Here is a 17,705-nt window from a genome sequence, read left to right on the forward strand (position 1 = left end):
GTCCCCAGCTGTTGCTTCCATTTGGGGAGTGAATCAGTGCATGGCAGATTCTCTCTGTGTCTCTGTAACTCTGCTGATCTATTTAACAACAAAGCAAAATCTAATCCCAAGGTCATCTATATTTTCTTGTATGCTATCTTCTAGATGTTTTTATTGTTTAATGTTTTATGCTTGCGTCTATGTGAGATATAAAAGTCTATTTCACTATTAGTATATATTAACCCAATATATATTTTCATATGGATATGTAGGCATTCCAATAACCTCTGTTGGAAAGCCCATCCTTTCTCCACGGTATTGTTTGGCTCCTTCATTAAAGATCATTTGAATATATTTGCATAAGTTTCTTTTTTTGGTTATCTTTTGGTTTTTTGCTGATCTGTTTGTTTATTCTTCCAACAATACTGAACTGTATTATTTAGTGTTATTAAATCTTGAATTCGTTCACCAACTTTGTTCTTCTCCAATATTCTGTTGCTATTATGAATCTTTACCTTTTCAAATTAACTCTAGATTTTGTTCTGTGATATCCACATATTAACTTGATGAGATTTACGTTGGGTTTGCACTGAATCTATAACTCAAGTAAGGAAGAATTTGTATGACAACATTGTTGAATTTTTCTTCTCATGAACACAGAGTTTAAGTTTACAGGAGAAGCTAGCCTGCTCCATGGAAGAGTTGGTACAACAATTGGAATCCAAGGCAGTCTTGAGGTTCCGATCCAAAAATAGTCTGAAGAATCTTCTGTCCCTGGGATCAGGTACCAGGGATCAAGCCTTCGACAGATTGGGTTAGATTCACTCACGTTAGGGAGGTTAATCTAATTCACCACTTTAAAAACTGTGTTTCTTTAAAAATAGCTTTACATCAACATTCAGACTCATTTTTGACCACATACCTGAATACCACCGATAATCCTAGTAGGTACAGAAAATTAATTATACAAAAGGTTCTGTTAAAACTCATGATGATTTAACAATGCTTTAACTTTTAGTTGTGAATAAATATTCAGAAATGCAAGAAACACATTAATGCGCAACTTTTTGTTCATATTAGACACCACATTTTTTTACTATATGTTAATATCTGATTTCAAAAAATATGTATTTTAAATGATTCAATCACTTTTAAGATTTGTTTATTTAGAAAGCAGCATTGCAGAGAGACAAGGAGATACTGACTGAGAAGTTGTTCACCTGTTGGATCACTCCCAGACCGTGTCTGGGCCAGGCCAAAGCCATGGATTTTATAATGATGAGCTAAAAGTTTCTTCAAGGTGTCTCACATGGATACAGGGGCCTATGCTGCTTGGCCAGGTACGTTAGCAGGGAGTTGGATGAGAAGTAGAACAACTGGCCCACAAACCAACACACATGTGGGATGATGGCACAAAAAGTGGCTTTACTTGCTACGCCACAGTGGTAATCCCCTAAGAAATTTTAGACAATCTTTTAAAGTTTGTTATTTAGCTACCCTTAAAAATGATACTGAGGTCATAAGCAGCTGACAAACTGATGGTGCAAATAATTTGCAGAAGATTTTTTCCCCCAGAAACACGTTGAAATTAAGCACACAATAAGTTATCAGCACTTCAAATTTAAAAAAAAAAAAAAACTTAAGATGTGCTACTACAAGACAAATCTTCTTGGAGAATAAATTAAGTAGCAGCTGTGTAATTTAATTATCCATAAAATTTTTGCTTATTTTGAATTTTTCATCATTGTTTTAGTTTTCTGGCTCATGCACAAGTTTGAGTTTGTAATTTCTAAAGTAAATAATTCTATTAGGAGATACATCATGATTAGTTTATTCAATGAATTGGAATTTTAACTGTCTTAGTTTTTATAAATTGAGTAGTCGATGAAGTGACCGAGTTATTCCTTATAGACTAAATGCTTGAATCCCAAGACTAGAGATTCCAACAATAAGAGCTGGAATGGGTGTGGGATGGTCGGAAAAAGCCACTTACTTGACAGGACAGGAGATGGAACAAATCAGGCTGAGACAAAGAACCACTGGCATGAGCAAGATCTGCCACTAGGAGATGATCTGATAAAGGAGCTTGGGGAACTCCCCTGTGCAGGCGAACGCAAGAACCAAGCCATGTTACAGTACTCACTGGCACAGGTGTGGGTCTGGTCTGGGGGCACACCAGTATGGGCCAGTTCACAGGACCCACTGGCAGATGTGAGAACCTGGACCAAGGATGAGGTGCAAGACATGCCTGGTTGGTCCACAAAGTCAGCCAGTTCACATTAGGGATGGGACTGGGGTCTGGCTGGCCTGGGATAGGCCACCATACTCACCATAATGGGCAAGAACTGGGAGTAGGCTAGGCTGGGCCAGGCTGCAGCACCTGCTGGTGAATGTAGAGGTGAGGTGAGCCATGGCAGTCTGGGTCGCAGCTACAACCAACACATGCAAGACCCAGGACGAGGGGCAAGTCTAGTAGTGGAGCTCTGGGTGTTTGGGGGCAGACCAGGTTAGGCAACTACAAAGCCCACTGGCCTCTATGTGAGCTGATTTAGGGGGAGAGCTAGACTAGGCTAAGTGGCCATAACTACTGGTGCATGCACGAGCCAGAATAAGTACAGGTTGGTTGGACTTTGCCACAGGATCTGCTAGTAGGTACTGGGATTGGGTGCAAGTTCTGTCAGGTTAGACCCTTGAACCACCTGGAAAGCACTAGATTCAGGGCTGGGAGTGAGCCTAGTAGGGAAGTTGTGGGCATACTACTGATGGAATGCAGTTCCTATTGATGAGTATGAGAGCCAGGGCTGGGAGCTGGTCTGGCTGGACAAACAATGGTGCCTGCCAGCATGAAAATGGACTGGATAGTTGGGTGAGTTGTGCTGACGCAATGCCCAAGAACCAAATGGGATGTGGGACAGACTGGACCAGTCTGCTACACATACTGGCATGCATAGGAACTGGAGCTGGGGCAAACCTGGTGGCAGTTATTGGGGATTACTCCAACTAGGGTGCAGTTCCTGGTGTGTGTGAAGGCCAAGTGTGTGGTGGGCAGGCTCAGTCTGGGCTGCATCATCCATTGGCTTGCTTTTGAAATGGGGCTGTGGAGAGAATTGACCAAGTGACTGCAGCCACCACTGTGTGTGTAAGCTGATGTTGGGGTCATCTGCAGCGAAGATTCTTTGGGAATTTTCCCTAAAAAATTGGATCACTGGATTCAGACTCCATCCACAGTGAAAATCACAGGATCATAGAGTGTATCTCAGAACTGGGCATCCACAGTTGCTGAAGTTTGTGCAGTAGATGATATGACCAGACGCTTATAAAGAATATGACAACTGGGCGCAGCACGGTGGCCTAGCAGCTAAAGTCCTCGCCTTAAATGCCCCGGGATCCCATACGGGCACTGGTTCTAATCCCGGCAGCCCTGCACAGCCCAAAGCCTTGGGACCCTGCACTCGCGTGAAAGATCAGGAAGAGCCTCTGTGTCCTGGCTTCAGACCAGCGCAGTTCCAGTCATTGCGGCCGCTTGGAGAATGAACCATCAGATAGAAGATCTTCCTTTCTGTCTCTCCTCCTCTCTCTCTCTGTATTTGACTTTGCAATAAAAATAAATAAATCTTAAAAAGAAGAGAGAGAATAAGACAAACAATTTACTGAGGTCTGCAGAGGACATCTAGTACCATGGAAGGTAGAACAAATCGGACAACTCTCCCAGACAAGCTGTGACAGTGTCTGGGCAAATCGAGACTCTAAGGTGTACTATGCCTGCAAATTGACCTTGGAAGGATTTCCTCAATCTTGGAGCAACAAAATGCACAGGATCTCAGAACTATGAAAATCACTTATGAAATACCTTCTGAACATACTTCCCATTGGGAACCCTGTGATGACAGCAGGTGGCCAGCCCCCATTCGTGGGTACTGATGCAGTTGGGTTGCTGGAAGCAGCCCTCTCTCCTTCTCTACTCACTTTCCTCAGATACAGAAAGAATAAAGAGATTAGAGGAAGTTGTCTTATCTGCTTTCCTTCATTTCTCGACCCTCCCCTCTCTTATCAGTGGTTCACACGGGCTTGCATCCCTCTCAGCTATGTAAACATCATGAAAAATAAAATGAATCATTACTATTAAAAAAAGACCCAGACAGTATGAAGGAGTGGATTGTGGATAGAACTAGGCAGCTGCATTATATTTTAAGCAAATGGCAGGTGCAAAGATGAGGAAGTGGAAAATATCTGGACAGATATGTCAGAAAATAAAAAGTTACAGTGGAATCATTACATAAAGTATGATAAATTCAGGAATAGGACCATGTAAGAAGGGATTTAGTAAAGAAAATTTTGAAAGCTTTTTATGAACTCCTAGAAAAGTCTATTTACAGAGTAGGTAAAGAACTATTTTTTTTAGATAATGTTGCTTACCTGTTAGAGAGTTGAGTTCATGAGCTTAATGGAGGTCTCTCAGTGTGGGTTGTGGTGATTTCCTGTGGAAATGATTTATGCAGATTTTAGATAGACAATACATACAGTACAAATAAATATAAATTTGTACGTGTGTATGTATGTATACAAAGACAGTTTTTTGAATTCAACTAGCATTTGAAACTTTGCCAGACAATCATGGCAAAGGTAGAAAAAGAAGAGCCGGAAGTATTTAAATATTCACCATTATATAGGTAAGCTACCAAATCTTGGATTACAGAAAGGGGAGTGAAAAAACACAGCAATGGGTACCTAAAGGTACCCAACTCCACAGAATAAAATTCGAAGAAATTTCAAGAGTGGAGTGATTTCAACTTGGATTTCTCAGGAAGACATAGTACCATTGATGTAACAGCGTTTCTAAGGAACTGAAAATTATGCTGAGAGGAAAGCCAGTGTTGGTAGAGGTAAGGTAGTAAAGAAACAGATAGCTGATAATTTTGGATGGCTTATCAGATGATCAAGAGAGGTAAACAGTAATCCAGTAGGTACAGAGATGGTAAAGAGGAAGGAGTAAGGATGGGAGTAGATTTGAATGACAGGCTTTGCACAAACTCTAGTTACTGACAGTGAACAGGGTCTTCTGTAGGTGACAGTGAGCGAGGCAGAAGACAGAGCTATCTTTGATAACCTTGTCTCCAATGGAGAATGAGAGGTGTTGCGGATATGTCCTGGTAACCCACATGGACATCTTCCCTTGACTGGACATCGTGACTTCTCACTGATAAAATGTCCCACCTTAAAAATTTACTTACATTTATATCTGAAAGACAGACATTAACAATACTGAATATTACAATCAACCACTCAAAATATTTCATAAATCAGGGCAGAAAGATTTACTTAAAGCAATTAACTGTGACACAGAAAGAAATCAATGAAGTTAATAGTCATTTCCCACTGTCCACTCAGGAACTCAGTTGTAGTCACTTTTTGTTGACATAATAAATTCCACTCATTGAAATACACTGTTCTAAAGGGTAGAGTGTGGTAAGCCAGATAAAATCTTAAGTAACAGCCAGCAATTGGGCAATGCCAAGCCAAGAAACTTCCTTTTCTCCTTTTTCCATACAGTCCTCATTAATCTCCAGTCAATTAGTCTTCATTATTTATCTCATCATACATTTAACTGATTTTTAGATTAATAAAGATAGGCTTGTGTAGGACTTGTGTTTCAAGGGTGGATTGAGGTTTTTTTCAGATTTTTGCTGATTGGAATTTCATGTTAAAAATATACACACACAGACACACACACACATATAGTGAAGTAAACCAGCCCTCAAAATGCCAATACCATGTTCTCCTTATACAAGACCATCAATATGTAAAGTTTTATATATGTATTACATATACGTATATGTATATATACATATGCATTTCTAAGCTTTTCTGTTATAACTATGTAAAATTGTAAATGTCTTTTGAGCACTGAATTTATTATATGCCACAGATCTTGACAATTTAATTCTAACTTTGATATCAATTCCATTATAAACAGACAATAGACTGTAAAATAAATCATTTAATGTACTTTGGAAGTTAACTTACATAATTCATATGATCTATCTTAACATGTACTTAAAAATGCTGTGCATTTTATAGTTGTTGGATATGATGTTTTATTAATGTCATATGGCTCAGATTCTCTGACAGTTGGTTCAAATCTTCCGAGTCAGTATAGTTGACGCAAATGAAGCTGGCCTCCTTTGTAGGTGCTGATTCCAGTCCTAGCTACTGTTCTTCCCATCCGGGCTCTTGCTATTCTCACATGGAAAGCTACAAAAGAAGCTCCAAATACTTGAAACTCGCCCTGGCTTTGGCCTGACCCAACTCTAGTCCTGAAGACCTTTTGAGGAGAAAACCAGTAGATAGAAGATCTCTTTCTCTGGCTGTTTCTCCTTTTTCTGTAACTCTGCTTTCAAATGAGTAAACATTTAGAATATTTTTCTATGGCATTATTGTTTTCTTTTTATAACAAATTTGAGAATAATTTTAAAGATTCTAATCATGACTTTGAATTTGTTTTCTCTCTCTTCCTTTATGCCTGTTAAGCTTTGTTCACTTAATTTTACAACTCGATAATTAGATACATAAGTGTATAGAATCACATGGCTTTTCCTTGAATAATCTTTCTATCATTATGAAGTATTTTAATCTGGTGATATTTGCTTTCTTGAGGTTTGTTCCGTATAGTAGCAATACCCAAGGCCAGCACTTCTACTCTTATTTTTTTGTACAGCATATCATTTCTCTTTCACTTTCTACTTATTTTTAATTTCAGGGGGAATTTTTTATAAAGATACATTTACATATTCATGTGAAATGTAGAGAGTGAGGGATATTTATATGTGTGGCATCAGTATCATCAGACTATCTAGAGAGAGAGAATGAGAGACAGAAAGGCAAATCTATTGCTGATTATCTCCCCACATGATCTAAGACCAGAGCTGGGTTGATCAGAAGCCAGGAGCTGGGAGCGGCTTTGAGGTCTCCTGTGTGGGTGCAGGTGCTCATGAGTAGAGAGCTGGATTGGAAGTAGAACAATTGGGACTTAAACTGCAGAGTTTATGGCATCTGATTCTATAAAAACGCAAATGATTCATGTTCCATAAATCCCAGTTGATTATTCCCTATGGACAGGTCATTTTAGTCTGCATGTGGAAGTTCATTTCCATCTTCCTTCCTGCTTTCATACGCCCAGTTCTTAACACTCTCTTCTGACCAGCTACAGCATCTTACTGTTTTCTGATTCATTAAAACATTCAATAAAATCGGCAGACATGTGGAATGATAGTACTAGCCTGTTGAGTCATGGAGCCTGTCCTAATTACAACTATTTTACAATTTTTCATAACAACTTCTGTCTCCGGGCAATCTTGAAGTATATCTCTCTATATTGTCCTTTCTCTGTATTTGGATCATACCTCATACTTTGTACTTTATGCTTCATACATTTTATTTATTTATTTATTTTTAATTTTATGCTGGCCAGTGGAGCAAATTAATACTTTATGGGTAGTGTTGGAGATACTGTTAACCTCCTCAACGACTTCTTGAGGGTGATTTAGCTTGTACCCTGAAACAGCTTGTGTCTTTTAGGTTTTAATAAGGCTCAACTGCTTGTGCACTGCTCTGCTCTTATCAATAATATGTGTGAGATTGCATGCAGTACTCTGGAGTCACTGCATATTTCTGTGGCTCTTGTTACTTATATTCAAGTGATGCTTATTCACAAGTCCAGAATCTTCCCTGAAGTTCAGCAAGCTGTGTTCTACTTGGCCTAAGATGTCCTATATTTGAATTCAGAAAATGTCTGCGTTCAGATACTAGTGTGAACACGAATCTTACCTCAAGCATTTCCCTTCTAGGCTTTACAGCTGTGTTAGTGTCATTCCTCTGAGAAGCAGAAGCCACGACACACTCAGCCATGTGAAAGATGTACTGGAGGAAATGGCTGAGGAGCCAGAGGAGGCAGTCAGAGGAAGCAGGTGAGGGGAGCTAGCAGGGTGTTGGATAGTCTTACCCCAGCGGAGGCAGATGGAAGGAAGGCAGGCTCTGTAGGAAGTGGAGTAAGTCTGTGTGTGTTTCAGTCCCCTCAGAGGACATTGTCATTTTTAGCATAGTTACTCGTGAATCAGGAGCAACCCTTGGGAAGTATGGCATGGGCAGGTATGGCGCAGTGGAGACCCAGAGTGGACCACTTGGCACTGCTATTGCTGGACTTTCTATAAAAGGACGTCTGGTTCCCTGTTGCTGTTGTTGGCCATCAGGCCTGGCCTTGGAGTCAGATGCTCCATCTTCCTCTCATTGACAGCCACCACCTCTGCACACATTGGTACATGTGATGTGCCTCAAACCTTGGTCTGGGAGAGATCTGGTCCCTCAGTAACAATAATCTTCTTATAACAAGGCTGCTGAATATGCCAAGTCACATTTACATTAGAGGAAAGAGTAACAGGAAGTGTCCAAGCGGACCACATACTGCTCGCTATTTCTATTGGCCTAATATCCTTCTATTTTGTATACCCTTCCTACCAGCAAAAGTATTCCCTTCCATTGTGAAATTTTCCAGGTCACAACTGGTACAATAGTTAGGAGCTGGGCCACTCAAATGTCCCTACCAATCCTTTCAGGATTGCATTCTCTTTGCTTGCTGGGTAGTTTAGTGGCTTAATTTTAAATCTGGCTCTTCTGCCTGCATTTGTATGCAAACCTTGGTACCTTACACATGATCTCACATTTTCTGAAAGCAAAATGTTTAAAACAAGGTTGAATGTACAAAGTATCTAAGGAGAGAAAAAAAGTCAGAATGTGAAAAGAGGATGAGCTAGGAGATACAGAGGGTATTCCTGGGATGGAGTTGGGGACAGCTGGAAGATGTTGTGGGAAGTGTCTGGGGCCAAAGCATGGCTCTAACAATTGGATCAGGGTAGTGAGAAGTCCTTAAGCCAATGTTGTTTGGTAAATCATAATCATACTGTGAAGTTTGAGCCATTTGCTGGGAGCAGCTTGGGGGAAGCCCAGGCTCAGCATGGCCCTGGCAGTGAACTCTGTGTGTAGCAGCTGTGAATGCCAGTCAGCCGTACGCCTCCGGCAGGGGATCCGAGTGGGAGCATTCTCATGTCTGCCACAACAGTTGCTTCCTGGCTCCTTATAGTGCCTCAGTCTGAGTGCTATACATATTTTGACTCACTTTATTGTTATTTACTTTAAGAAGGCAATTCCAGTATCAATTACTACATCAAAATTTAGATTGGAATCTCTGTATTTGTATGTGTTCAGTATTAATTCAAATACATGCTGAGGCCTGATCATCAATGTTGTTTAAAGTTGGAGTACATTTGCAATCATTCACTCTCTTTCCATGTGGAATTCAAGCCGGGATTCAGAGTTACCCATTTTTCTCAAGGGTCATAGAGAGATTTTAAAAGTCAATGCACCTCTCCTATTTTTCTCATTTATTTCTTTATGTGCATATCTTTACTTCTTTAAAAAATGTTATTTAATTTCCACGGTTGTTTAAATATTTCATGGAGGGAGGAGAGAGAGGGAGGGAGGGATGGAGAGAGAGAATCGTCCATTGTCCATTCAGACCAGAAGCAGAGATCTTCCTGACCAGGCCAAAGTCTAGAGCCAGGAGCTCCATCTAAGACTGTCATGGAGTGGCAGTGGCCATCCTGCACTGTCTGACCAAGTGAATAAACAGGGAGCAGGATTGTAAACAGGGTGGTTGGAATTCGTGCTGGTGTTTCAATTCTGAGTGCTTGTATTACCAGAAGCCCAGTTGCTGTGCCACATCACTAACTCTCAAAATGCATTTGCAATAGTTTGTTTCACTTATCTTGATGATGTCATCTATGACAGTATGAAATAATGAGATGATACCAATATTAACTCAGTGCAAAAGTAAAGAAGTGAGGGAACCATAAGATATGTGCATAAAATGAAGAATCATGCCAAATTCTATAGTAGCAAGACCTTCTTTGAATAAGGTTAAATGCTTTTGCTTTACCAATTTCATAAGCTGAAATTCTGAGCCTCCAGCATCACAGTCTTGGGAGGTGAAGCTGTTGGAAGGTGATTAGGTCCTGAGAGTGAAGCCTTCATGAATGGGATCAGTTTCTTGGTATAGAAACTCAGAGCCACTTAGGAACTCCAGTAAGAGTATCCTCAGTAGGCAAAGAATCCACTCCTAGTTTGATTTGTGTTGTGGAAATCTCATTGTAATCTTGTTATTTATTATTTATTATTATTATTATTACTATTATTATTATTTTGTGATAGAAGCCTGAAAGGAATCTAGCAACTAGATGTGTGTGTGTGTGTATGTGTGTGTGTATGTGTGTTTGAAGGAGATAAGACTGGTGTTGGAAAAAGACAAGAAATAGATAGTGATGCAAGACTTTGGGGGTAGAAAACTGACATTATCCTAAGTCATTGTATCTGCTACATACTTCAATGTGCTAGAATCAGTCTTTTTGTTGAGTTATGATCATCCAAAGACTCTTTCAGAACTGTCAGCAGAGTGGTTCTCTGTTTCTGCCTTCCTCAAGGACCTCACATCTAGTGATTAGTCAATAAAAGCATAGCAAGGTGGAATACCTTTCCTGTAGTGCTGGGTAACACTGGCTGGCCTTCTCAGACTGTGTTCTGTAGGGAGAAGTGAAGACCTCAAACTGCTCACCGAGACTTTGAGTTCTGCACCATAGATAATCCACTATGGTGGGTGTGTGTGTGTGTTTGTGTAAAGGATGCATTTAAAATTTGATTTATTTATTTGAAAGGCAGAGTTACATAGAGAGTGAGAGAGAAAGAGAGACTCACAAACACAAAGAGATAGAGAAACTTCTCCTCTCCTCTCGCTCACTGACCTGATGGCTATACATGCATGTCAGGGCTGAGCCTGGCAAAAGCCTGAAATTCTTTTGCTATCTCACTCCTGGTTGTCAGAAGCCTTAAGCCTCAGGCTGTTTTCTGTTGCTTTCCCTGGCACATTTGCAGGGAGACGGAGGTCAATCAGAGCTCCTGGTCTTGAGCTGACACTTATACAGGATGCTGCCATCAGAGCTGGCAGTATAACTTGCTACAGCATCTTTATTGTGATCAATCCTTTTCCTCTAATCAATTAAGCACAGCTTATATGTAATTCTTCTTCTTGGGTGAACAATTCAGAGGGGTGTGTAAATTATGATGTGTGAATTGTTAACTCTTCTAGAGTCAGGATTAATGCTGAAGTTTTACAATGCAAAGCTTTTGTATTGTTGGAATTTTGAGGGAAACTCCTGAGAAGGGTGATTGTGAAATTCAACTTCTATTTTATGAGCCAGGGAAAAGAAATTCCCTTATGGTCATAAATGTAGGCAGAGGAGTGGAGCTGGTTCAATAGTGGTGGTTGTGTTATGACAAGTGGGCCATTTTTCTAATAAAGCATATTTTAACTTCCTGGCCTTTTGCATATCTTACCTTGTTTATTCAATAGCCAATTACAATTTATGACTAAATGGTCACTTCTGTACCAGGATGTACTTATATGCCAGAAATAATTTTTAATTATGTATAATTCTCTGTTTTACCACTAAAAACATGACAAATCACTTCATATTATCCAAACCTGTAATATAACAGGATCTGTTAGGTCTGGTGTCAATGTTCCATTTTCCAACTTTCATCTGCTGCACAATTGCTCTGTGGTCTGGCCCCATTCAGAGATGGCAATCATTCATATCATTTTGTAAATGTCCCCCGTAACTTTCTGAAGTGTACAAAATGCTTCCTCCTTAATCCCTTTCTCCCACAGCCTGCTTTCTTTCAATGAAATGTAGTTCCAATTCGCAAATAGGTCCAGGAACCACGTCATTTTATTGGAGAGGCTGCCATCAGCCTACTGACCATCTGCACCACATTTCTTTCGATTGTGCTTGTGGAGGAGGACTTTTGGCAGCAGCAGATCCCAGGGATGCTCCCAGCCATGGACCACCTCCTCCATCACTTCGAAGTGCCAGCTACCCTGACTTTCCCATTCACTGTGGTAGTTGTATTTAACTTCAGACGACTGATATGTAAAGCAGTGCAGGTGAGTCTAATGAGGATTCAGACAACTGTTATTCAGTTGATGTAACTGAGGATGGCAAAAGCCAAGCTCATGAGATTTCAGATGCAACTAGGGAAGGGTCCTTTAGGAATCTGGAGTCGAAGCACGCTTGTTGCATCGTGATAATGAACTTGACTTTATTGTGTTCCTTTTGTGAGACTTTGTAAAGGTAAAACTTACAGCTAATTGACTTATTCGTTACCATTGACTGTTATTAGAATATTTTGCAGTAAAGATTTGGCATGAAAGAACTGAAAAGATTCAATGTTTGGTCAGAGAGAGAGCAAAAACGAGTGGTTGGAACAAGTGACCATGTTGGAAAAATTGCTTGCTACAGAGATTAGCATAAGTAAAAGAGAAGCCTGTGCCAAGCAGCAAGACAGTGGGGAAAGGGCCTTGAGAAGATCTCAGAAATCTTGGAGGTTCTCCATCACAGGCACAGCATTCTAAAAGGGCTGAATTCTTTTATGGGACATCTGGAAACTTTGTAAGAGCTTGCCCAGTTCCTCCCCCCAGGGTCTTGTTTGTGTTCAGCAAGGAAAGAATTCCCCGACTATAGTGTTGATTCAAGCAGCTTCAGGTTGGCTTGACCCACTATTAGGTATGCACAATGCAAAAGCAACGGGATGAACATGAACGCCATCACGATTTCACAGAAAAGTCAAGGAGACCAGGAGGAATTGCAGAATGGGGTTAGAACACCTGATTGGGGCAATGTGTCAAGGCTTTTTGAGAGGGAAGGTGGTGCAGAGAATGCAGAAAAGTGGAGCAATCAGCAATATCCTGCACAAGTCTGGGACAGCCATGACATCTGTGTGCAGACCTCAGAGGGGAGTCGTATGGACAGAAAGCCATAGTACCAAGGAGACTTGGAGAGCTGCATATAAATTCCATACTGTGTCTTCATAACCGAGCACCTCAGGCAGACATGTATCACAGCGGTGGGGTCACTGCCCAGGGCCTTTGCTAAAGTATTGCTAAGCAGGGTCAGAATCACCACTGAATCCTCACCAGGGAAGTGCCTTTTGAAACTGTGAGGGCTGAAGCACAGACTGTGATTAGCAAAGTCATAGGAATTGTTCAAGTCTTGGGAGCTCAGAGCCGGACACTGTGTTCTAAGAGGGCCAGATGTGGAAGCCGAAGATTTAATGTTTTCCCTGATGAATTGCAGCATTCCTTTGGACTTATGTATTCCATCTACTGGATCATTTCTATGTTTTAGAATTGGACTGCATTCCTGTGCCTGCCTACCTAGGTTTCTTGCAAGTATATCACTTATTTTTGCTTGTGTTTGTTGTTAGAGGCTCAGAGCTGCCAAACTTTTCTTGAGTCTCAGTTGAGGTTTTGGACCTTTAAATAAATGTTGAACTCAATTATTTGAGATATAATGATGACATATTATGTGTGAAAAAGACATCTGATTTAGGTAACCGGAGCTAGAAGTATGCATAAATATAGGATCTGATCTGGCCCCCAATTCATGAAGACATTTAAGCCTCAGTTTCATAAGTTGAAAGAGGTGAGAATTTACTCCAATGATTCTGTTTAGGAGATGGACTTATGTGTGCCTTTCTGAAGACAATTTTTATAGCAAATCTATTATAAAAGGCTTAGCTATACCCAGCCTCTCTCCCTGCCCCTCCTCTTTCTCACTCTCTCTCTGCTGTCTGGTTTATCATGTAATTCTTTCTTCCCTCAGTTTCCCTTTAAGACCCTCATCTGGACCAAAACTGCAAATCGTCTCTTGGACTTCAAACTCCAAACTCTGGGATGTTAACATTTCCTCCAAAAGCTTCTTGATTCCAACATCTTACTGAGTTAATACAAAGCTAATTCAAGAACTCAGTGGAAGTTTGTGGAGAACTGAGACCTGCTGCCCTCTGACTCTTTGAAATACAGTCCCTTATCTTCCTAAACATGACTAATGTCTCTGGAGCCAGGAGATTAGGAGCAAAGCTGGGTTTAGATGTGAGGACTACTCATGAAGTCTTGGCAAAATTTTCAAGTGATGGGATAGTTCTTTCTCAGGAAGGAAGAGGCTTCTTCTTGAAGCCAGGGGTATTCAGGGGGAATTTGGATTAATAGGTGAATGTTCCCAGCTCTAATTTTCATTTCCATTGACAGCCTTTGTTAGAAAGATTAACAATGCAACTTTCTGTGAAAGGCTCACTGTTACTGGAATAACTATCAACAAAGATTCGCAAGTTTGCTTTCTTGCCCTCCATTTTTAGGAATAAGTCTCTAGAGGGACCTTCTACATTTATGCCCTACCCTCCTTGTTGACTAACCACTGGCTTTCTCTGATGCATCAATGTCGCTCAGAGCATCTGGTTCCATTTCCTTCTACGATTCTGTCAGCCAGTCAAAAATGGAGATAATGAATTGAATTTTTAAATGCCTTCACTTACATCAACTTTTCAGTTCCAATTTGCCAGAGGTGAGTGTTTTAACAATTGTACTGCCATCTTTTCATTGCTCCACCTCCTACCAAAATGGTACTCCTTTTGCCAGCTGGTTGCCCAGGAAGCCGGGTAAAATGTCCCATATTCAACCTTGTTGGCATATACCATACTGATTCCAGCTGTCTGAAATTGGATTCTGAGATAAAGGTGGTGTGTGCAAAGTGTGCTGGGCAATATCATTGATATCAGTACTTTCTAGAAGCACAGTGATGAGTAGAGGGAGAAGCTGATACAGGAACAAGGATATGGTTTGGTCTGTTATGGTTTCATGGGAACCAGAACAAAAAAATGGCCCTTCAGAATCATCTTGCTTTGAGAAAGAAAAGTCATCACTGTATAGTCTTGTGTTGGAAATTCAGAAGTTCCTATTTTTGGAGGTGTAGTAATCACAATACTGATGCTCTCTTTAGCAAAATGGAGTTTCTAGAGTGCCTTAAATACAAACACTCCCAAAAGAGGGGCAGGAACAGATTTCTCAATCCAGTTCAGAATGTCTGAGTAGACATCATATTATTTATTATGGAAAGTGATTGCCAGTGACATTCTATTGACCACTGTTTTGAGAAATCTTAACTACTGCCTCTAGTTTTGTTCTTACAGTTCACAGAAGCTTACTACTAATTTGGAAAAAATATATGTCTTACAATATTTGAAGCTCAGATAACTTTAATGCTATTGAGACCTATTGTCTAAATGAAGCAATCCAAATGAGAAATTCATGTCAATGATGTTAGCTCTGCTTTACTGTATCTTTGCAGTGAGATAATGAAGTGTGGGTCCACTGATGCAAGCACTAGAGTATAAGAGCATCATATGGCTCATCACACAGAATCTAAAAGATAATATGTGCAGAATCATACTCTTAACACAATGTTTAAAAGCTGTATAGTAAGTTGATGCATATATAGTTTAGGGAAAGAGTACTTTTTGTGAGAGATTGCACATTCAAACCTATTGAATACTCAATGGCATTTATTTAGATGAGCAATGAAAAATTCATAGAAATGTCTATGAATGATCACATGGCTGCACGTTATGTTCAGCTGCAGTTACCTGAATGTTTTCATATTGGTATGAGATGCATTCACATACAAAAAGCTTGAGGCACACATTTGAATATATGATTAATGAAAACGGGCTTAGTTGATTTTATTTTAGCATCATTTATCCCGCTAATGTTCATGTAGGTTTTTCTGTTGTTTCAAATATAAACTAAGATGTGATATGAAAGCTGTGAGAGATTATAAGAGAAATTCGATTCACAATGCTTCAGAGAAAATATCTTGAAATACATTTAATATTTTACATGTCATTCTGAAAGAATCAAGAAATGAAAATACAATGAATCAGGAACCATTTTAGTATTTTTCATAGTTTAATGAAATATAATAAGAGGCAGCTTTCTAAGCAGTGCTTTAAATCTCGTGACAATAGATTTTTGAAAACCTGGAGTATGTTGCTGGTGTGCCCTGGTTGAAATCAAGAAAAAGGGAAGCTGTGCCTTTGTCTTCAGACCCACCCAGTGGCATTGCCCAAATGAAACAAAATTTCTTAATTGCATAGCAAAGTATTTAGCATTTTTTTTTGGGGGGGGGAGAGTTCAATTCAAGAGAACATAAGAATTTTAAAGATTCCTAGTGTTCCTGGGGATTGGGACAAAAGAAAACCAGGTAACCAAGAGAGGTCTCCACAAGTCAACTAAGAACACAAGTAACTCTTATTTCAGCCACGTCAAAGTGTTAACTGCTGTTGAAAATTATATGTATTTATGGCATAGCTTTATGCTTTACATAGTTGGAAATAATCACAATCAATCTCATTAACATCCCTCCTATTGTTCCTTTTGTATTTTGTGGAAACGCGTTAGACCTACTATCCTGGTAGACTCTAAATGTACACTCAGTGTATGTATGTGTGTGTGTATATGTATATATATATATATATATATATATATATATATATATATATAAACTGTATGTTAGACTGCTGATCCATGTGTTTTATTTAAAGGTGTATGTATTTCCATTGGACAGGCAGATTTATTGAGAGAAGGAGAAGCAGAGACAAAGATCCTCCATCCACTGTGGCTGCAACAACCAGAGCCAATCCAATCTGAAGCCAGGAGCCAGGAGCTTCTTCTGGATTTCCCACTTGGGTGGAGGGTTCCAAGGCTTTCGGTCATTCTCTGCTGGTTTCCCAGGCCGCAGGCAAGGAGCTGGAAGGTAAGTGGAGCAGCAAGGACAGGAACCAATGTCCATATAGGACCCAGGTGCATTCAAGCTGAGGAGTTTAGCCACTGGGCTACAGTGCAAGGCCTGAGAATCCATTCTTTTACAAACTAAAATTTTGTATTTCTTGGTAGAACTTTCCCATGTTCTCTTTCTTTAGCTTTGAAACAGATTAGATGCTACATATACATCAGGTCATACAATATTTGGCTTCTGTATCAGGTTTGTTTTACTCAGCCTGATGTCCTTAATGGTAGTGCAAAAGCTAAAACTTTCTTTCCTAATTTTTAAGACTGAATAATTTTCAGGTATGTGAGGAGCTTAAAATATTACTAGAACATTCACAGTATCATTTAATTAAAATCTCCCATGAACATTATAGAACAGGGATTCTTTTTTTTTCCCCACATACTTACTGTTACTAATGTTTGAATTTTCAATAACATCCATTCTACTCGGTGTGAGGTAATAGGTATTTGTGACTTGGATTTATATTTCTCAGACAATTAATGATGCTCAATGCATTCACTTGCACTTATTTACTGTTTATATGGCTTTTTAAGATAGATTTCTGTTCAAGTGTTATGCCGATGCCGTCACATTTCCTGATTTCACAGTGTGTTACAAAAGGTCTACCAATCAAATACTAATAATTCACACATGAAAAAATGGATATGCTTGTACAAACCAACTGAATTCTAGAACTGAAATTAATTAATTTATCTCCGATAAGATGATTTTGACAAGGATGTCAAGAATGCATATGGGGTGGGCCTGGCAGAGTGGCCAAGCGGCTGAAATCCTAGCCTTGAATGAACGGGGAACCCATATGGGCACTGGTTCTAGTCCCAGCAGCCCCACTTTCCATCCAGCTCCATGCTTGTGGCCTGGGAAAGTAGTCGAGGATGGCCCAAAGCCTTGGGATCTTGTACTGTCTGGGAGAACTGAAGGAAGCTCCTTGCTCCTGGC

The sequence above is a fragment of the Ochotona princeps genome, chromosome 28 (genome assembly GCF_030435755.1).
Source record: "Ochotona princeps isolate mOchPri1 chromosome 28, mOchPri1.hap1, whole genome shotgun sequence".
NCBI classification, from domain to species: domain Eukaryota; kingdom Metazoa; phylum Chordata; class Mammalia; order Lagomorpha; family Ochotonidae; genus Ochotona; species Ochotona princeps.